This window comes from Gouania willdenowi, chromosome 5 (assembly GCF_900634775.1).
Source record: "Gouania willdenowi chromosome 5, fGouWil2.1, whole genome shotgun sequence".
In the NCBI taxonomy this organism is placed as follows: Eukaryota; Metazoa; Chordata; class Actinopteri; order Blenniiformes; family Gobiesocidae; genus Gouania; species Gouania willdenowi.
In genome coordinates this window covers 38,165,574-38,188,318 of record NC_041048.1, presented here as the reverse complement: position 1 = coordinate 38,188,318, position 22,745 = coordinate 38,165,574, and the positions used below count along the sequence as shown (strand labels likewise).

Here is a 22,745-nt window from a genome sequence, read left to right as displayed (position 1 = left end):
AGGTGACCCCAAGGTTAAAAATCCCTGGCCTATACCCTCCTGCTTAGTGTTTTTTTTTTAATATATTTTTTATCCACAGAAGTTGCTCTTTTGGTTGGATTTGCTCACAATAAGTCATGTCTGCTCATACATGCAGGCCTTTGATTTGGCGCCCACAGGTGACTTGAGTCTGGATTCTAACCCGAGGACACATGGAGCGTTTGAACGTCTCTGTAAAAGTATCTTTCTGATGCTGAGAGTTAAACGTCCAGGTTGAGGGAGCGCCGCCGCCTTGCAGGGGCTTCAGCCTTATTATTATTCACCTGTCATGAATAAACATCCAGCATTCAGAAGTTTCTGCTGGGTTCCCTGATTTCAGCGGGTGATTCACCCTCACATTTGCATATCCGTTATGCCTTTCCAGCGTTGTGTGAAGCAGCAGCTACCAGGCGATGATTCCACCACATCGATGGTCCTTCCCTGTTATTTTTAACAGATATCCTTCCATGCTCGGGTCAGGTTCAGAGCCTGTAGAGCTCATTATCGTAGCGCTTTGGAGGATGTTGGCAGCTCATCCACCTTCAGGCCCTGCAGCATGTCGGATGAAGCAAACAGAAGAGTTAGTCTTCATCACTAAAATAAACAAACTTCTCTTCTTTATTTTAACGTAACATGGTGGTTATAAAGTGTCCTGGTAAAGTGAGTGAAAGGCTTGTTTTTTTTAATGGAGTGCGAATTTCACTTCGTCATGTGATGTTATGACAGTGTGTGTGTGTCGTACTCTATACTGTTGAACGCCTCTCAGCTCACTCACTTTTACCATTAAAATGTGCATATGTAATGAAGCGGTCCCACGAGCCACCTGCATGTTTCATCACTTTAACACCAAGTGGATGTTTGCTTTCTAATAAATACACATCCATGTTTTATGCTTTAAGTGACAGAAAGGGTCAAAAGTGCTTCACATAATCACTTGTAGCTTTTAGAAAATCATGTTTCTTTCAATGTTGTGATTTAGTTGCCACATTAAAGCATGCAGGCTAATTAAAAGCTGTGACAAGCTACAAAAGTAATCAGCAGTGTGAATATTTCAGTGATTATTTATCAAAAACATTGTTTCTACTAATGGCCTTGTTTGCTCTATATTAGAGATTTTTATCAAAATGTGATTTTTTTTTTTAATCCATTGGTCAGTTTATCAACATTTACAGTATGTCAGTATTCAGAATAATGACCAATCTGAGCGTAAATACAGGTGTTTTTGGAATCATGTTGTCCTTCTGTGCATTTTTCTGTCATCTTGTGTGTTTTTGGAAGCCTTTTTCTGATCCTTTTGTGTATTTTTCTGTTTGTGTATTTTCAGAATATTTTTTTTGCATTTTTGTTGTCCTTTTGTTATTTTTTCTGTTTTTGTGGGTTTTTAGAAGCATTTTGTTGTCATTTTGTGCATTTTTCTATTATTCTGTGTGTTTTTGGAATCAGTTTTGTGCATTTTTGTTGTCCTTTTTTATTTTTTATTAGTCAAAACACATTGAGTTTGAAAGTCGTGTTGCGCTGCATGATAAAAAAAAATCCAGAAATCATGGCAGGCACAAAATGTGAAACTACAGTTTTCATTGTCACGTTTCTCTGTGAGATTTTATAAAAAAAACAATATTTTCATAGAATGACCCAGTTGTAAGCTACCGCTAAGCTACAAGAGTTATTACAGGGAACACATGTTGTAGTCTAACAAATCAAAAACAGTCTAATTGTTGATTAAACTACTTTTTATGCTAATGTGATTATAATCCCGTTCTACATTATCATTTTTGAATCCCCTAAAACAAAAACAAAAAACAATTTTTTGGCATTGTAAGCTTTCATGATGCTATTGCTAATGCTACCTTACTAATGTAGCTACAAAAAGTGCCAACAAATAAGATGTTTTTACTGGCTTCTTTAACATCACTTTCCATTCTCAAGTCACTGTCGTTGGCCTTTCATTCAGAATTAAAATTAAATCCTTTTTAAAAAGATTAAAAATGACCTTGTAAACACCTAATTCTGAATGAAAATGGCCATTCAAATTAAACTTAAATCCAAAGTAAGAGGCTGGTTTATTCTAACTTTAATTCTGAATTCCACTTTAAATAAATTCTGGTCGTGCTGCACATGCTCGTCCTGTAGTAATGACGTGTTGGTGAGCATGTAATCCAGGATGGACTCCCAAAACAGTATTTTTTTTACGGTAGACGTGAATGTGTCACGTTCACCCTGTCCAATCAGAGCCCTTCCCAACCTCCAGACCTAAGAATGGAATTAAATACAGGTGATTAAATGTGTTGTCTATGTAAACCTCAAATCGGAATTACTATTTCCATGTAAACATGAAGCAGAACACTTTAAGTATGAATTATTTAATTCTGAATAATTAATTCAGAATTAAAAAAAACCTTATGTAACCATGGCCACAAGTTAGCCGTCTTAACTCCTTTTATTAAAGGGGGGGGGTATCAGCTTTATACCATGGTAGTGTGTCATTCCCTCCTGAAAAACATATCTCCGGTGTTGCTCCGAGTGATTCACCTATTTTTGAGTAATCTTTGAATTTCCTGCCAGCTGCCATTTTCCTGTTGTTTTCTCGATAGGACAAGGCTCCGCCTGGGGACGAGGCCCCTCCCCCTCCTATGTTCTCTTCCTCAGTTCAGCCCACAGCACCCGCGTCTGCAGATTTAGCTTTTAATTGACTTATTTTAAATACTGTTGTAAGAAACCCCTGGCTTGTGTTGTCTGTAGTCATTTATGTACGCATTAAAAAAAAAAAGAAAAACAGAAACAAAACTCGCTGCCCTCCCACCACTTCCAGGACGTATCTCCGTCAAAACCAGTCTTTCCAACTTGGCAACTTTCTCGCTAAATCTGGCAACTTTTCAGATCTTCTTGGCGACTGTTTGTGTTATTTGAGACTTTTCTGATTTTTTTTTTTCCAGACTCTGACGTGACGTAAAAGCACGTATCGCTCTGCAGTTACTGTCCTCAATGAGCAGTGGGTGCTGCGTCACGCAGCACTCCCAGCTGCAGTCAGAGCGTAGGAGACCCTGACCCACACCAAATGTACCTTCACAATACATCTATGTAGCTTCAACGCATAGAAAAACGCAAGCAAACAGCATCAGTGCGTGTTGGGATGACGTGCTGAAGGGGGAGTGTTCATGGGCGTGTCAGACACGCAAAGAGTTTCTTAAAGGGATAGAGTCGAAATTGAAGCGTCATGAACAGTGTTGCTACAGAGGAACATTTATATTTGCTGCATTTTCCGAACTATTTTGGGTAGCATAGTTATTTGAGTATGCTATAGAATGGTACTATGTGCCTGAAAAAAACATGATACCCCCATTTAACAGTCTTATAGCAATTAGCTATAGGACTTAAACCAGCTAGCAATTTGAATATGTGACCACAGAGTCTAACCATACTATAGGCAAAGAGAAGAGTGGATCATTTTATTTGTTGTAGTAATTCTGTCAAGCAAACAATCATTGATCACATAGTGGTTCACCTCCCTGGATCACTAGCCCTGAGCCTCCCTTCATCTCCTCTTTCCTTCTCTCTGTTTCCTTTTCCTCCATGGAACACTTTTAAATCCAATTTGCACTGGGCTTGCCATGTCCTCTTGTTAATGTTTTCAAGCAGCCTGAAGCTCTATGTGAACTTGTCTTCACACTTTGTAGATCATATCTGCCATTTCAGGAGAAATGGAAAGCAAGGTGGACACAGTGTAAACAGGAAGTGTCCCCTATCCCTTCTTTTTTTTTTTTTTTTTTTATTAAAGCATAACATTGGATAGACGCTGTTGGTCGGAATGTGTGTGCTTACATGTTTGATCCCACTGGCCAACTCATTTTCAATAATCTCACTACACACACGCCACCACAGTTCAGAGGAAAAGGCCCTCGCAGACTGAATTCTAAATACATTCAAGGCTAGAGGCAAAGCAACATGAATTTCAATGAATTATTAAACAGGATTATTTATTTACTTCCTCCGCACACACCGTCACCTAACTGGCTAATCTACATAGCATTTTTTCCCCACCAAACCTGTGGCATATTTCTATGTATAATTTACTCACAAAGCTGAATATTTTCTGCAGGATGTTCATGGTTTAGTTGATTCTGCAATCCTTTGGGAATGTGGTGGAATTTAAATTGTGCTATACTAGAACTCTAATGGACTTGGATTATGACTTTGTGCAGCACTTATTTTCATGATCAGATCGGTTTGGAGTGTAAATGGTTTTTGAGGTCAGCAAGTTTTGGTTTGGTTTAGATAGAAGAGATTGAGGGAATCAAGTAGTTTTGTGTGGTGAATGAGTTTGTGCCAAATGTGTGTGTGTGTGTGTGTGTCTATGTTTATCTCAGACTGTGTTGGCTGTCACAGAAAGAAATGAATAGGCTTGCAGAAGACTGGAGCTCTGCCAGCCAATGAGTGTGGGACGGTGCAGATGAGCCAAAGCTCCATCCATTCACACACACCACACACACACACACACACACACACACACACACACACACACTAGTGACGGCATCCTCCCAACATCACCCATGTGTAATGGCACCAACAATAGATATTTGCCAATTTACAGAAAACCAGGTGAAGAACTTACTCTATATTTAAAAACTTAAAGCTGCAGGATGTTGTTTCATGAGACTTGTATAGAAATAACCACTCTTCCCTCCATGTTTAAAAACCTATCATCCCTTACTGGTATCCTCATGAAAGCTCACAATTGTGGAGCTCCTAGTGAATTTTGTTCTCAATAGAGACTTGTGACAAATATAGGGAATTTAACTTGTGTTATTGGATAGTTTTCTGCAGGGATGTCCAGAAGAATGATGCCTTACTCCTTTAGTATCAAAAGAATATCTGTAATATTACGTGAATATCTGTAAAAGTCACGTTTTTCTATTAGCTCTTGTCTGCTAGCGCATAGCATCTCTTCTTCACTGCGCAGAATAGCTGCATCCCAACAGAACACTTGGTTACCAGCGCCCTCTGCTGGATTAAAAACAAATATCTGGCGGCTGCAACTGAAGGAAAACAATAATTCTCTCTAAACATTTCCCCAATTATATAATAAATATTAACATTCACAACATTACTGAATTCAGCTAAATTAAAGAAACATTCAGAATAATTCACAGACCAAATTTGAAAAAAAGTAGATTTTGAAGGGGATTTTAATTATTTTCTATGGAACTGAATATGTATTTTTTTTTTAAACATTCATGATCAGTATCATGAGTCATAAATTAAAAGTCCTGCATCCAGGGTACTGAGTTATGAAAATTACAAATGTCATATATATTGATGTGCTTGTGTTGGATATATTATGAATATTAATGTGCATTGATACAACTAAATATTAACTGTATATTAATATTAAATATTAATATATCACCAAAACCAACTACAAGCAAAACACACAATATATGTTAATCATGCAGATATGTTACAGTGCCAGACAGCATTCTACACAGAGACCAATCGTCCATACACTACTGGTATACTATAAGTTTTTCAACTGGAAACTGATGATGATTATCATGGATACCAGATTTCTACTTGTAATTGCATCATGCAAACAAAAACTAGGCGAGAAAATATATCATGCTAAGAAAAGTGCTACAAAATAGACAGAAGAAAAGCCACAATTACGCTAATATAATGCACCAAAAGCCATCATATAGCATAATTTTTGCCAATTCTTACGGGGGGTACATGCCCCCCGACCCCCGTAAGTGTTGCGCGTCATTGGCGGCAACTTGCCACGAGTCCTAGCCTTCTGTCTCCTACTTTTTTTCCCTGGACATCTCTGTACTATATATTCTGAAGGGCTACCAGTTGGAAAAGCTTAAATACTATGATTTCACAGTTTCACTTTAATTAGAGCTTAAGGTAATAGGGAAGGGTGAGGTTTCAACACAAAACACTTTATTTTTCCTAATATATGCAATTGTTTCATTTTAATTCAATTCTATAGGAAACCACCTTGTGTTTTTAAAAATATATCCATACAGCAGATCAGCAACACTTCAAAACGTTTGTCCATTCCTCCAGAGTTTGTTTGGGAATTTTCCTTTTTCTGCTTGCTTTGCCGTGTAACCGTTGTGCCCAGCGTCGCGATAGGAACTCTACTACACAGGACATGAACGCGCAGCCAATAGTAGCGCCCCAAAATAGCTCGGAGCTCCGTTTGTAAAAAGATCTTTGATTGGCTGAAAAGTTGTCACGCTCCTGGATTTCAAAACTTCAGATACAGAGCCAAGAAAAGGTGCAAAATTCAACCTTCCTCTCAGAACATTCTGAATTACAATATGCTCAAAGTTGATTATGAATTATGAACCAAAAAAAAACCTACATACTGCAGCTTTAAGTGAGAATATCCTGCTCAATTTAAAAAAAAAAAATGAAAATAATAAAAACATTTTGCAATATACAAGACAACCATGAAGACAATAACACAGTACAATATTGGTTTTTAGTGTATTTTACAGCTGATTTAGAACCCCTTTTCATGAGAGATGCTAACAGAAAGCTAACACAAGAGGAAGGTTTGCTTTTATTTGGTTATTTATTTCAGGCTCAGTAATTGTGATTAATTGTAATTTAACTTTGAAACATAATTGTAACTGAAAAGATTAATTGACCCCAACCTTGCAAGGGAACCGTGGCAACATTTAATAACAAAAATAAACTTGGAGGTTGAAAGTAACAAGTAACTTTTACTTTGAGTACTATTTAATTGAGCTAGAGTATTTTATATATGACTTACTTGTACTTGTATACAATTTCAATGACGTAACAGTACTTCTGCTTGAGTAGGATATATCAGTAGTCTTTCCACCTCTGGTAATAAGGATGCAGTGAAGTGTATTTAAGGTGATTTTTGCTCAGAGTCGTGTTCTATAGCAGGAACTCAGCCATCTAACACCATTACTGCCAGGAGCTCAGCGTGCACCTGATAACACTGATAGAGATGTGAGAGTATCTGGACCAGAGAAGGTAAATGAATAGACCCGTCAGTGATAATAAATGCACATCAGCCTCGGCGTGTTCTCTGTTTCACTGCATTCAGTTAGACAGCACTGACACATCACAGCTCCCACCATTAATGATCTCTCACTGGAACTGTTGTCAGGTATACGACAGGAGTGTTATCGAAACAGCCCACCCGCACGCACACACACACATTTAATATGATGGAATCTGCACAGAAGCCTTTGATCTGTCAAGGTACTAATGAGTAAGTTCTGATGCACATGAATTACAGTTTGAAATGAAATGTAAGCATGCACACACAAAGGTTTTCTTTCCTTTCAATGCAGATTGAAAAAAGCTCTGCTATGCTTTGCAGGGAAACAAAAAAAAAACAGCACAAAAGTCAAGCACAGAGGTCTTTTTATTGGATACGAACCTAGAAATCAGGATTCAGAGGGAGCAAAAAGGCAATAAGAGTCAAAGATGCACTCCTACACACATGAAAAGAGAACATACGCAGCAGCTGATAGTCCATGATACAGTACTTTAATCCCACGGTGACCAGAAAACAAAGCTATAGTTTTATAAAAAATAATAAACAAACGCCACAAAAAACTCATCAACTCATTTAATGCAAGGGAATGTTGACGTTTTCTATAATTAGCAGAAAAATGCTGTGACATTTTATCACAAAGAAGAAGAAATACTAAGAAAAGTCTGTTTTATACAATTACCCCCAATGACCAGAATAGCACATTTTGTGAAGGCTCATATTTCATTATAATGACAACGTAACAATGCTGAAAATTACAATGCACCTCTTCAGATAATTGACTGGAAATTCAATTATTTCTGGCCACAATTAGTTTACAGAAAGGTTGCGGGATGAAGGACAATGTTATGAATGTACCGTAGAGAACAAAAAAAAAAAAACCTCATTTTGCCTCAGTTATTTAAATCCTCGGCTAAAAAATGAGCACAGCTTTATTGTTTCTGCTGTTTTCAGGAAATCTACATTATATCATGAGTTCAGAGAGCTACATCAACAACTCTTTAATCAGATACGTTAGTGTTTGTCGTGATCTAAGAATTTCATTTTGATTAGTTTATGTATTCATTTACTGTTTCAGTTCACCAGTACACCAGTCATGTGACTTTATGCTTTACTCCTATTGGTCAGCGAGCTATTCTACAACATGAATCAGTCCTGAGTGAACCTACACCACTGCAATCCGTCCTGAAATATCAATATTTTTAATTGTCCATACATTAGTGACAAAAAACGGCAAAATGAGTCAAAAAACACACAAATCAACTACAAAACGTCATTAAAAGAATTGAAAAACAGCAAAAACTCACAGAATGTTTTGGAAAATACACAAAATGACTATAAATATTATATCATTTTAGGCTGGCATGAATTGTCATGCTTTTTCACGTTCTTTTTGCTGAGTGGTACAGAAAATAATTTTAAAAACAGTCAGCCAATTAGTGTCTCTCGTATTGGGAACAGTTAGCGTCCCACCCCTAATCTCATCTCTTGTGTTCTTTCCTTTTATAATGAAACCACTGCTTAATTAACATGACGGTGAATCATTCACTTTGATAACCATCTTAAACTCTGCGCACAGCGTACAGAGCAGAGTTTTACGGTGTTGATGCAGGGCGACCTTTGACCTCTGACCTCTGCCTTTAACCTGGGGGGCCATCACAGTCAATGCCATCATTTCCATCCTATAACCAGAATTGTGGAGTGGAATGGAACCATATGCAGCAGGATGACGAGCAAACACGATGCTGGATGTGACTGTTCTGAGCGTGGGTTCTATAGGGTCTGCTAGCGGTGTGCTAGCGTCCTCCCATTGGGGGCGGGGCTTTGTCTCTGAGCTTCCTGCTTCTGTTCACCTCTTTAAAATGATAAAGAAGGTTAAGTGCTGATAGCGGTGCATAATGGCTTCCTCAGGTTATGTTATGAAGGTAAAGAGCTGTGATGTGATGTTTCTGAATCAGGTCCTGTTGAGCTAAACTGAGCCCAGTGGCTCCAGGTTACACTAGAAATATTACTAGTTTAGATCAGGTATGTTCAGGCTGGTTCAGCATTAATACACACTGACATTAAACCATGACTGTTTATATTAACACCTTGTTGACCACAACACACCTTCTTTTCCCGTGATCTATGCGGACATGGCTGCAACTTTATATGGCCTCTAACGTAAACACACAAAATGTATGTATTTAGAAAGTGACTCGCGTAAACATACAAAATGACAGTAAAAAAAAATAGGCAAAATGACTCCAAACACAGACACAAATTACTCCAAAAAAAAACTACAAAAACAACAAAACAACATAAAAGTGACTGAAAAGTTTACAAAAAAAGAAAAAAAAAACACTAATTGTTTTCAGGAACACCCTAAATAACAGCATAAATACACAAAATAACAAGGAAAAACATACAAAATGACAAAAAATACACATAAGGAAAATTAAAATACACAAAACAATGACAAAAATATGCTAAAAACTTTTCAGATTGACTCCAAAACAACATGGAAATAAAATCTTACAAAAAAATACACAAAATGATAACAAAGAGAGAAAAATATACAAAACAAATTTAAAAATATGTTAAAGAAAAGTAGAAAAACTGCAATAATACACAGATTGACTCATAAAACATACAAAAACACCCAAAATAGCAATAAAACACACAAAACAACAACAAAAATGCACAAACTGTGAGGCCACAGTGATAAATGTTACCTGTTCCTGATCTCCTGTATCTTTTATTCTCTCCCTCTGTGAACGTTCTTTGGTGTGGTCGCTTGTCTTTGTTTTGCCTCTCCTTTCTTGATTTGCTTTTTGAAATCAAGGCCACAGCAGTGAGCGTTGACAGGCCTCTCCATCACTGCCGTCGCTCGCCCAGCCATTGATCTCACATCTGCAAAACACACAAACTAATGGTGCGCTCACAAACGTACAGACGCAGCCAAAGCCCAGTGACAAATAATGTCAAACTGAAAGCTGAACGGCCAGAGTAAAAAGTAATTGAATATATATACCGTATATATATCTATATCTATATATATATAGATATATATATATATCCTTGCCTGTGTTGATTAGAATGAAGCATTTTACAGCACGTTCATTAATTTTAAATGTGAGCTCCCACAGTAAAAGCTATTTTTGTTCACACTTAGATTTATATGTGGTTCCATCAGGCCATTAGGATGGATGCTGTCACTTCCTGGCTTTGGCTTTGCCTCTGACATCCAACACAATAATTAATGCTGCTGAATCTGTGTATCATTCATTCATTTGTGTTTCATTATGTAACAAAAACATGAAAAACAAAAAAAAAAAACACTCATTTGTTTCCAAAACCAAAATGAAAAAACGGAAAACGCCTTGTTTTTCAAATTCAAGCTCTTTTGCTTCAGTACAGAAAACCAAAAACGGAAAGCGAACACCTTTATTCGTTTTCTCCATTACGGATTTGCCAAAGTACGTGACCCGGAAGTGAAGTGTTGCACATTCCGAGATATCTTTAGCTCTGCAACACTTAGGAGTTTCTAAATCCTCCGAAATGTCCGTGTGGAGGTTCTGTGCCCAACACCAGCTAAAGCAAAAAGGACATGTTTCGGATGCACAGTTGGAAGCATGCGATCTTGTCATGTCGAACTGCCGTTAGTATAGCCGTTAGCGTCGAATGAGAGTACACTTCTGGGTCACGTACTTTGGCTTCTGTACTGAAGCAAAAGAGCTTGAATTTGAAAAACAAGGCGTTTTCCATTTTTTTCATTTTGGTTTTGGAAACAAATATCAAATAATGAGTGTTTTCTTTGTTTTTCATGTTTTAGTTGCATAATAAAAAAACAAATGAACGAATGATACACGGATTCTGCTGGTGTCAGTGTTGGTGTCCATGTCTGAAACATGGGCTCAGGGCGCTGCAAAACCTGCCTCTGCAACATTTCTGTACGTTAGTGTTAAGTGTAAATCCCACTTAACGGATTGTGTTTCCAGCGTTCTGCAGCTCTACCAAACAGGTGATGTAGATTTATTAACACTTGCACAGAGCTGTTTTAGTTTTAACTCAGTCTGACTGATACCTGTATGTGAACTGCTTCCTTTTATGAATATCAGAGCAGTGACACCACAAAAAGCTGTCAAAGACAGAACCATATCGATGGTTGTGCACTGCAGGAGCTACAGTCACATCCATCCATCATCCATCCATCCACCTCCAACAGGGGTTTAAAGTTTTGTTTTAGCGAAGATTCAATTCAAATCACGATTCGATTAAAGGACAATATTGGTTCATTTAGAACGATTCAACCAGTGTAATTGATATAAATCTCTGAATACTGGACAGTACAGGTGAGGTTTCATAGATTTCTGATGTTTCTTGTAACGGAATCGTCTATGAAATAATAATGGACATAAAAAAACAAGTAAACAACATTTAATGGCAGATGTATTCACATTTTATTTCAATAAAGTCCAACCAACACTTCAGTTTAAATTAACAGGATGTTCACTTTTCAATACTCAATAAAATTACATATTAGGTTTATTGGACACTTCCACTTGTTTTTTATACATAATAAAAACAATTTTAGATCGATTATTGTCATCCGGAAGGCCAACTTCTCGAGCACAGATCAATGCATTGGATGGTAGGAATATAAATCAATTCATCGATCTAATGGATGTATCGTTTATTCATTTATTTTATTTAGGTACACCTGGTTTAGCATTTCAGCTAATTTCCATCCCTACATCTGTCAGATTTGCTCAGATTTGTAAGATAAAGGTGGACAATTTTGGACTTCATCCCTCATTGGAAATGTTTGTTTATTTATTAATTTGAGCAACTTAAAAAAGACATTTTATGCACAATTCACAACACGTATTCAAAGGGGAAAAGTGCTCAAAAGGAGTAGGCAGAAGTTCAAGGATCTTATCAGCGTCTACCCCTCCTTCACAAAATAACATTTAAACATATATACATATTGTCTTTATCATTGTTTGTTTGAAACAAAATGTAATGGAAAAAATAAACCACAATATTTACTTTTTTATCATTTATGTTTGTTACAAAATAAATGAGAAAAAAATTAACTAGAATATATTGTATTTTATCGTTTGTTAATTTCTAATAAAAAGTAATGGAAAAAGATAAACCAGAATATTTTCTTTTTTATCATTTATGTTTGTAACAAAAGTAATGTAAAAATAAATGTAATTAGTCGATGAAAACTAACACCAAGCTTACTGGTCATCAAGCAAACTTTAGCTTTCTTTTTGTTAGCATGGTGTTAAACAGCACAACAGCTCCATGTGCTTTGGTGTGAAATATTTAAAAAAATAAAGCTATGTACAGTAGTTTAGTTTTATTCTTCTTTAAGAAAAAACAAACACACAAAAAACCCAAGATAACTTAAATATTGATTCAAGGTTTGGTAACGGGCACACATTCTGTGTGTTTTTAGCTAGTACATTTGTAGCTAGCTTGTGTGTCTAACTTATGAGTCAGCAAAATTACACCATCTGTAATTCAATTATAAGTAATTACATTTTTATTTTTTATATCCAATATTACTATTTCCCCCAACTTATCAGACAATATGATATTATATTGATTATTTGGAAAATACGATATTTGCCAATATTAAAAAGTCTACCACAGTGTTTATTTTGACAGTCTTAGTGTTTACTTAGTTTCAGTCAGAATTCATCATCAGGACTATTTAGTTCACTTCTAACCTAGTTTTACTGAACTAAACAATTGGATTCTGGCCTAAATCTGTTACAGATGGATCAGCATCGACTACTGTTATTAATTTTGTATTTTATATTGTTCAGATGACTTACAGAAGTAACATACTTCAGATAAGTCTGCATTCATTTTCAGTCACATGATAACATGATCGCGAGGATAATGGGCAGAATTGGACGTATGTGTCCTTTTTTCACACTTTCTACACATGTAATCACCCGTTTTCTGGTTAAAAAAAATAAAAAAATGTGTATTTAAAAATGATATTGTCCCAAAACATGCATTTGAGGCAATTCCGTGTCATTTTGGGGCCGGAGTGCGTTTTCCGTTTCAAAATGTGAATTCTGTGAAAACGAAAACTATATAAATGTGTTTTGTCTTCATCATAAAAAGCACAAGTTATTTCTTTAATCCCAATTATTGGCTCGTCCTGTCTTTCATAACTTAATCTCTCTCTCTCTCTCTCTCTCTTGCTCTCTCTCTCTCTCTCCATTGTGTTCTGATGCCCCTCGACCTTTTGGCCTATATCCTGCATACACACATTCCATTACTAGCGCGCTACTTCATGCAGATAATTCACAGGCAGCCCGTTAAGGTCAACTGTGTTGAACCTGGATTACACTTGTTTGGTTTTTTTTTTTTTGCTGAATTTCATGCAAATGTGCCTTGAAAAGGGTTCTTAAAGCCTTCTGATATGAATTCCCCACCGTTTTCTCATTATGGTTGCTCACTGAAATGCCACCAAATGTGACATTTAGACCATCTGAAGCACGGTTTCAGTGAAAAATTTTACCTTTAATTAAATTGGAGAAGAACTATTGTTCCTGTTTGAATGTGAGAACAACAAAATCACTCTTCATCAATGCCATCGTGTTAGCGAGCGAGTGAGAGAAAGATAATGAAATTCCCACGACTCGTCTATCCCCAGCTCGACACATTAATGAATTAGCGAAACGTGGCCATCACTCTGGGATTGGAGCAAATAGACAAAAATAACAACATCATCATCAGCCTAGAGGTCGACCAATATGAGATTTTTAAAGGCTAATGCAGATACTGATTTAAAAAAAAAAAAATCAGCCGATGAAGTCCATATATTGTCCCAATATCTCGTCCAGCCAATATATGGGTCTACCTCTACATCAGCCCCTCACTAATGTGATGATGGTGCAGGAGAACTTCAGTTTATCTTTCACTGGGCGTGGCTTTCTGTAGAACAGAGAGGGACGACTTTTATCACAGCGAGGGCCACAAAAATGATCAGCATGCATGTCAACATTTAGAATAATCACCAAAAACGAGGATTAATACTGGAAAGAACAAAGGGTTTTGTATTTTTACGTGATTTTGGAGTCGTTTTGTATATTTGTCATTTATTTTTAAGTTTTTGTTGTAATTTTTATATTTTTCTGTAATTTTTGTCTATTTTGGGAGTTGTTTTATTTATAGTTTTGTCATTTTGTTGATTTTTTTAATTTTAGTTTTTTTTTTTTTGTGGGTTTTTTGTATTATTGTTTTGGTTTTTGGAGTCATTTTGTCTCTCATTTTAGGAGTTTTTGTTTTTTTGTATATTTTTCTGTCATTTCTATTTATTTTGGTAATTGTTTTGAGTACTTTTCTGTGATTTTGTATGTTATTTGTAGTCATTTTGTGTATTTCTGTTGTTTAGTATATTTTTATTATTCTTTTGTGGGTTTTTTGTATTTTGTGTGGGTTCAGAGTCATTGTCTACATTTTTATTGAATTTTGTGTGTTTTTTAGAGTCATTTTGTGTTTTTTTGTTTTCTTTGTTGGTTTTTGTTATTTTAAGAGTTGTTTTTTTTTGGAGTCACTTTATTTTTTGTGATTTTGTGTATTTTACTCTAATTTCTTCAGTGGTTTTTGAAGTTATTTTGGGGTATGTTCTTTTCATATTTTTTGTTGTCAATTTGCATATTTTAAAGAATTATTTTTTTAATTTTTCTATAATTTTTTGTAATGTAAATTCCTATCTTCTCCGTCTCTCCTTGCGTCACTCCACAAAACAGATTCTTTCCTAGAGATGTTTTACTGCTGCTCTGAAGCATCTCAGCTACTCGTGTATCAACTCTGGGAATCACAAACTGAAGACGAGTCGCACGCTTCCTGTTTTGAAGTTTTTTCCTCTGAAACGTTCTTGTTCTCTGTGCATGCAATCTGCTGGCAGTTCATAATGGATGAGCTCTTTGGAAACACTGCAGCCTCTGTTTTCTATACCGTTAGCAGAAATAGCACATCAACAATGGGCTTCTTGGCGCCCTGCTACAGTGCTAGTACTACAGTGCTACAGTGCATGCTTTGAAGACTCTGTTTGCCCTTTTTCCACTCTCTGAGAAAGCCTGCATTCACAGCCAGAGGATGCCTGGAGACAATAGAGAACATTAAAAATGGAGACCACAGGGGGCCATTCAGCGGCTCATGGGCTGGTCTTGAAGGACGTGTGTATCTCAGCAGGCTGTAGTGTTGCAGGAACGACATTAACACGTGTTGGCTTCATTTTGACTTCTTCTCTCTTGAGGGACAGCATCTGTCAGTAAAATCTATAGCATAGCCTTTAGTTCATGGCAGGTCTGGGTTCCCGTTTGCAGTTCTTAAGGTGATGATGATCACTGTGAGTCCGTAATAGTTACAGGAGAGAATAAAATGCAGTATTTCCACCCACGTTGTTGTTAGCGACGGTACACACATAAAGATAATCAGGCTGTTTTTTTGTCCCGACTTCCCTCTTCATGACCAAGGAAACAGCTAACATCAGATTATTTTATGTTTTATTTTATGCTTCATTCTATCAGATTCTCCTGTGCTCTGAGGTGTTTTAAGAGTGAATTTGTCGTGATAAACGGTTCTGAAATGGGTCGGAGCCAAAAATCGTAAATATTAAACTTGTTCAATATTCACGACCAAAACTCCCAACGACGCCCAACTCATGAGCCCATGACTTGTGACGTGGAGAGGAATGTAGCCAATCAAGAAGCAAGTTTACTGAGAGAGACGTAATACTGCGTTCAATGCAACTCGGAACTCGTAAATGCCGAGTTCAGAGTAGGAATTCTGACTTCAGGTGGCGTTCCAAGTCACTTTCTCCAAGTAGGAGGTCAGAAAATCCCAAGTATGAGTTGCTTAAGGGTGCATTCACACCGGCAGATCCTAGAGCTTTTTAACCGCTCTTGGATTTGCTTGGATAGTCCATCTCGTTTGGGCAGTGTGAACATGCAAACAAAGTCTAGAACAGATCAAACAATAGAATCCTAGAGCGATTGTTTCTGCCGCTATCAGGGCAGGAGAGATGGAGATGAGCTTAGAGGAGCTACAAAAATACCGACACCTTTAAAACACGTCCCAGGAGTAAAACAACTACAGAGAAGCGCTAAGAATTGTGGGAAATGTAAGCTCTGTGCGGAGTCAGTTGTGCTCCATGTTTCATTATTTAGGGAACAACATTTAATGACAGCATAATGTCAGCCTTATGTATAAAGCTTTAAGTAAAGTGTTTGTCTGTAGCTGCTTCTAGAACATCTATATGTGAAGAAGTTCCATAAGGAGCTGACGTCGTGTTGCTCGTGCACGGTTTGGGGGTGTGGGGGTTGTTACAAAGCAGAGTTTGTGTGAGAGGTCGATGTGGTGATTGTAGTCATTAAATGGATTGTAATGAGAGCACCGTGGACCATAGTTGGTGTTGTGGTCAACGGTGGAAATTAGAGGGTTGGTCTCTATTAATGCATTCACTGTCAGTAGCAGATTCATGTTGTTACTCCCACTCCTGGGCTTTTTATTTGGGGATAATAAGAATACGGCGCGAAGATTGGAAGATTCTTTATTGCAAACATCAAGTACAACAATACCCGCCGTGGCATTTAATACAGAGGCTTTCTCTCATTGATCAGGGCTTTCTCTTTACTTGACAGCCTTACAATGTTGGAGAAAAGTGTACGTCCTGCCTGTCTTTGTACATACAATGTTTATCTTATAAAAGATGAATTCTGAGTAGCGAAGGCTCTCTTCTCTCCACCATAATCCCGTTTACTGCCCGTTTTGTTTGCCTCATAATCAGCCTTAACTCTACGGCTCGGCTTGGCTTGAGCTCGCAGTTTTTCACATCAAAGATCGCAGAGATAACACGAGGACAGAGACAGAAAGATGAAGACGTGGAGAAAGAGATTGTGATGTTACGAGGCGTTCTCGCCGACTGAGACAAACCACGCACAACCTCAGCCTTTCCAACACTGCTGCTGCTCTTCTTTCAGCCTGAGCGGCTTAACATTTCATTTCACCAACATTTATTTATCTACCGTTGGTGTGAGAACACATGCCAACAGATAAAAGCACACAGTGAATGCAGATCTGTGCACGATGGTGCAGATTACAGACAAAACGTGGAAGGGATTTGACGGTGAATGAATTATCAGCCTCTCCATCTGTTTCAGACGCCATCATTATCTGAGGTGATTCACGAAGGATGGAAGGTTACTGGGATTAGAGTGAGATGGTCACGGCCAACTTTCTGTTTGCAGGGCAAACTTTGTAGTTACAAAACTGTCAATCAAAGTGTAAAAACAAATAAATACATACAGTACATTAATGAATAAATCTTATTTATTTTGTGTATTTTCATTGTCGTTTGGTATATTTTTCTTATTTTTCTGTTTTTCAAATTTTTGTCTCGGTTTTTGTAGTAATTTTGTTTTTTGTGTATTTTTCTGTAACTTTTATTCATTTTGGAAGTCGTTTTAAGTGCATATCTCTGACTTTCTGATTTTTTGGAGTCATTTTGTGTATTTTTGTTGTCGTTTTGTATATATTTTTTGTTATTCTTTTGTTTAGTTTTTTAGTTTATGTTTTTTTGGAGTCACTGTGTGTGTATTTTTTTGAAATTTTGTTTTTCTTTATTTTGTATGAGGATGGTTTTTTTGGAATCCTTCATGTGTTTTTTTTTGTGTGTGTATTTTTTGTATCATTTTGTATGTTCTTTGGAGTCATTTTGTGTATTTTCGCTGTTTGGTATGTTTTTGTGGGGGTTTTTTTGTATTTTTGTGTGGGGTTTTAGGAGACATTGTGTGTACTTTTTTAAATGAAATTTTGCATGCTTTTTGCAGTTCTTTTGTGAATTTTTGTTATTTGTATGAGTTACTGTATGTTTTTTGGGGTCATTTATTATGTGGCTATTTTTTTGTGAATTTGTGTTTTTTCTATTATTATAATTTTTTCTATAAAAATACTTCTTTGGTGTCATTTTGGAGTGTATTTTCACATTTTGGAGTCATTTTGTGTATTTAAAAAAAAAAAAAAATGTTTTTGGAGTTATTTTGTGTATTTTTGTTGTCAAAATTTTGTTGTTTTTTTAATCATCTTATGTTTTTTTTTGTCAATTTGTCTATTTTTCTATAATTTATTTCATGTTTTTTGGAGTCATTTTCGAGTATATACATTTTATGTATTTATGCTATTTTTTGTGCCTTTTTCTGTCATTTGTGAGTTATTTGAGTCATTTATGTATTTTCTTCAATCATGTTTTTGGAGTACTTCCTGTGTATTTAAGTTATTTTTCTTTTTTTAATTGTTCTGTTTTGTTGTTTCTTGTCTTTTTGAATAACTTAATCCCCTCAGCTGAACCCACCGTGGCATGTTGCATTGTGGGTCTGTTTGTGTAGTCCAGGTGAAAGAGTGCGTCGTCTGTCGATGCGTCATCCATGTGACTGAGCCGAGCCGAAAGGCGTGCTACGCTAGCTCTGAGGCGCTAAACCCACTTCCCCTTTTCTTTTGTACGCTTGTACACAAGCGCAGACGCACGGCGGGCGTACGTTGCCATTTGCGTCAGGTTCACATTCATTAACAGCTCATAGGAGAGAGCATAATTAAAAGCTTGCTGCGTTTGTAATTACCCTGTAGCACCTGCTCAGTGCTCGCCCACTGCATCCCAGCGTTCCACTCACTATCACAGTCTCTTTGAGGTGATGTGAGGGCTCAGGGCCTCGTGCACTTCTGTCTCTCTCACACTTTGTTCTTTAAAGTTTGAACTGGAGATTTGACTGAGATTTTCCACAAGAACAGGTGTCGATGTTCATTTTTCAGCACGTTTTCAGTTCATCATTTCTAGGCTTTGTTAAATATTATTTTACATTCGCATGCTTTTTTCTAGATTTATAAAGTAACAAATGAATAAATATCATGACAATCTAGTGAAGTAAAATGACTTGTTTACATTTCTTGGCTAGTTAAATGACATTTTGTCAGCACATTTAGCATCACGTCTCCTTCATGTACACTATGTTGCAGATACTAAGATATATTAGATTAATGGGCGATATGCTGCTTTTTTACAACTTTTTTGGCTGTTACCAATACGCCCCCAAAATACCTAATTGCAGAGATCATCTAGTATCTGTAGTAACATTTACATTTACTGTAGAATTATTTTGCGTATTCATATTGGGCCACTGAAAATCTGAAAATGATGTAAATCAGTAATCATTCCTCGTGCAAAATAAGAAAAACTATTTTAACTTAAGTTATTAGAACATGTAATTTATTCATAACAATCATTTTTAAACCAAACTATGAAGATACTTGCAGCCTATTCTACCTAAAACACTTCCTATCTACCTAACGGGATTTCTTCTTGTTAAAAGCCAGTTTTCTTTTTTCCTCCCCACCATCGTTGATGCTTGTTCAAGTGTAATTGTTGGGTTTGTAGGTCGGGGAATCGGACTCACAATCCCACTCACTCTGTTGTTCTTCTTCTTGTTGTGTACACTAGTTAAAATCACTACTCCGCTGTTATTTGTGAACGAATCGGGCTGAGTAATGGTCGCTGTTCAAGACCACACTATCCGAGACCAAGACTTATCCGAGACCAAGACTTACCCGAGACCAGAATGCACCGGGAGCCGAGACCGAGTCAAGAACAAGACCGAGACAAGCCGACACCGAGACCAAGACCATAAACGTTTTTTTTTTCAATTTAAAAAAATGTATAAATAAATAAAATGATGACAAGGTTCAACAGTTAAATAACATTCTCTCTTTAATTTTAGTTTATTTTAAATACATTTGATGGACAAAAAAGGTGCCTGCAAAAAATTAACTAAAATATTAAAACTACTACTGCTACTGATAAATTCACAATTATTCTACATGAAAACAATATTTTTATGTCAGCTGAATGTACAGCAAGTGTTTAAAAGCATTTCTGTCAAAAAATAATGATTCTTGATTCTGATTCTTTGAGTTGTGCAGGTCAACAGGTCACAAATTTCACAAGATATTTTTTTAGTTTGAAAAAGCCTTTACACAGGCCATTTTTATTAATTAACTTATATATGATATAGTTTAATTTGGTTGCTGTAATGTAACTAGGATATTCAATTAACAAAGGTTTCCAACTGTAACTGTAAAAGTGAAACTTTCTGAAATAAAACTACAAACAAGTTGTCATCAGTCTAAAAAACATAGATCTACAGGTAGATGTGAAACTAAATAAAACAAACTCAAACCCTGGAAAAGTCATGTGACAAATCAATCAATAGTTATTTGAGTCATTCTGGGCTTGTGCGATTTGCAACGATGACGCGCTGGTGACGACATAAACCAAGATGGCGGCGGGCGGACTACAGCCGACATTATGTAATAAAAGCCTTAAAAGACATGGATATAATGGAAAGAGTGGATGGACGGAGGCATAAAATGCAGACTTTCACACTGACACACACAGACTTATTAAACACACACGGAACTCGGTAAACGGAACAGGCTTCACCGGCCGGCTGGCACTAGGACCCAGAGGCGGAGTAAATGCATCCCCGTACTGCATGCACAGGCTGTAATATCATCAGTTTATCATTTTACCAGTTGTTAGAGCTACTGTTTTTTTTACCAGGGAGATAATATTTATTACTGGTGATTGTTTTCTGGAGTTTTACTGGTGATTAGTTCTTATCAAACTGAAACCGTAGCCAGACACACAAACACAAGTGTGTCACACACGTCACTCAGTCACATTAAGGAAGGTTGTGGTCATTAAAGAATGAATAAAGGATTGTTTTATCCCGTTCTTCTACGTGTTATCACATTATTAGTGCTGGTCTCGAACGGTCTTGAGGGAAAATCCCGAGTTTGAGACGAGATCAAGTCAAAATGCTTCAGAGTCCGAGACGAGACCGAGATCTTTCAAATTTGGTCTCAAGACCAAGACCGGTCTCGACTACTACAACACTAATGGTAGCTATAATTTATGGATGTGTACGCATCAACCCTCGGAGCCCAATTTTTGATTTGGGGTCCAAAAGACAAAAACAAAAAAAAAAGTCGATTTATTTGCGAGTCAATTATTATGACGGTTAATGGTACCGAATCATTGGCACATACCAATATGTAAATGGGGCCCAATACCCCTTACGTGTCACAGGGGCACCAGGGGTCCCCGGAGGCCATGAATGGATACGATGAGATGCTCTGAGCCTTCTTTTTTCAAATTGGGCCTGGGGCCCAACCCGCCATTTCCGGTAATTTCTAAATTCATGGGGACATAGTCTTGTGATATACTCTGTCTATGCAACCGGCACAATATTTTTTGAGACTGCCTCATTTGTTTTTTGCACAACTTATGGTGTTTAGCATGAGGAATGTGGGACAGCAAAGTGGACGCAAGCTCTAAATGGATTTTTGGAGGTGTTGGTAAACAATAACAGAGAAGAACGGCAAGCAGATGAGGTCAAGAAAAGATGGCAAGATATGAGAAGAACAAAGGGAAAAAATAGCTCATGAGGAATGTTTTTATAATTTTTGATTCAATTTAATTTTAAAAAACATGTTGGTTTGAGTAGAAAAGATCCATTCTCTGTTTACTTCAAAAACAATAACGTCAGCCATCTGTGAGTAGCGAACTGCCTGATAAACGCGCAAAATTCAGTAAACGCGTAAAAACAGCAATTTTAATTCAGTTCAAAGAACTTGCAGGGAAAATGGTCCCAGTTTAATCATAGTTTTGGTCATTGTGTCTTTATTTGTATGTAGTCGTTAGTTCTCGTCTGAGAGAAAAAGGATCATGATCACTAATACGCGTTAAGATTAGCATTTACGCAACCAACGATAATGTGATTCACGACCGCAAAAGACATAAAAAAATAATGAGGTTATCAGTATGTATTCTGCATTTGTGAATGGTGATGTTACAGTTAATGGAATCCCAGTGATTCTAGATTTGTGAAAGCTGCTAATGCCAGACACACATTCCTACACACACACACACACACACACACACACACACACACACGCGCGCACACGTGGATTTATGAAAAGATAACAGAACCATCAGCTGCCCTTTAAAGGGCTCCGTGCCTTTGAAAAGCTCTGACATGCTGTGTTCGCGTCTGAATGACATTTTTATAAATACATGTTGGGGCGTGAGGAAGCTTTTTACACCACAGATGCTCTGAAGATGTCTTTGTTTATGCCTTTGAAGGAAATGTGGCATTAAATAGCAGAGGCACCTTTAAAGATAAATCATTTTTGGTCGACGTACTTGATACTTCTGGCCTGGGAGGAGAAGTTAAAAAAAGAAAGAATTGAATTAGGGGAACTTATATGAGCCAAGTCATTAGTTTCCAAGGTCACATTCTTTGTTCTGCTGAAAGCAAACAGTTTGGGAAACAAATGAAAAACACTTGAAGTTAAAAAGTGCGACACGATCTAAGGTTTCCAAGCTCCAGAGGCTCCATAATATCCATATCTTTAGTCCCTTATTAAAATACACATCAGTTTATATTAAAAAAGACTGATGTTGGAGAATTAGAAGTTTTTTGGTTATTTTTCCATTTTCTGCGGCCGTTGAAATGCCGTCATTGTTGTTCATTGCTGTAATTTCTAACAAAACCCCGACAATTTATATTCAATAGTTAGATAATATTTATACTTTATATACCAAATTATTATTATTTTTTTG

The 22,745-nt window shown here is 36.9% G+C and overlaps 1 protein-coding gene across 2 annotated transcripts in view; it reads left to right on the top strand.

The window, feature by feature from the left end:
• cdh4 (cadherin 4, type 1, R-cadherin (retinal)) overlaps window positions 1-22,745 on the top strand; it is a 383,532-nt gene that overhangs the window by 28,531 nt on the left and 332,256 nt on the right. The gene's annotated exons all lie outside the window — the stretch shown is intronic.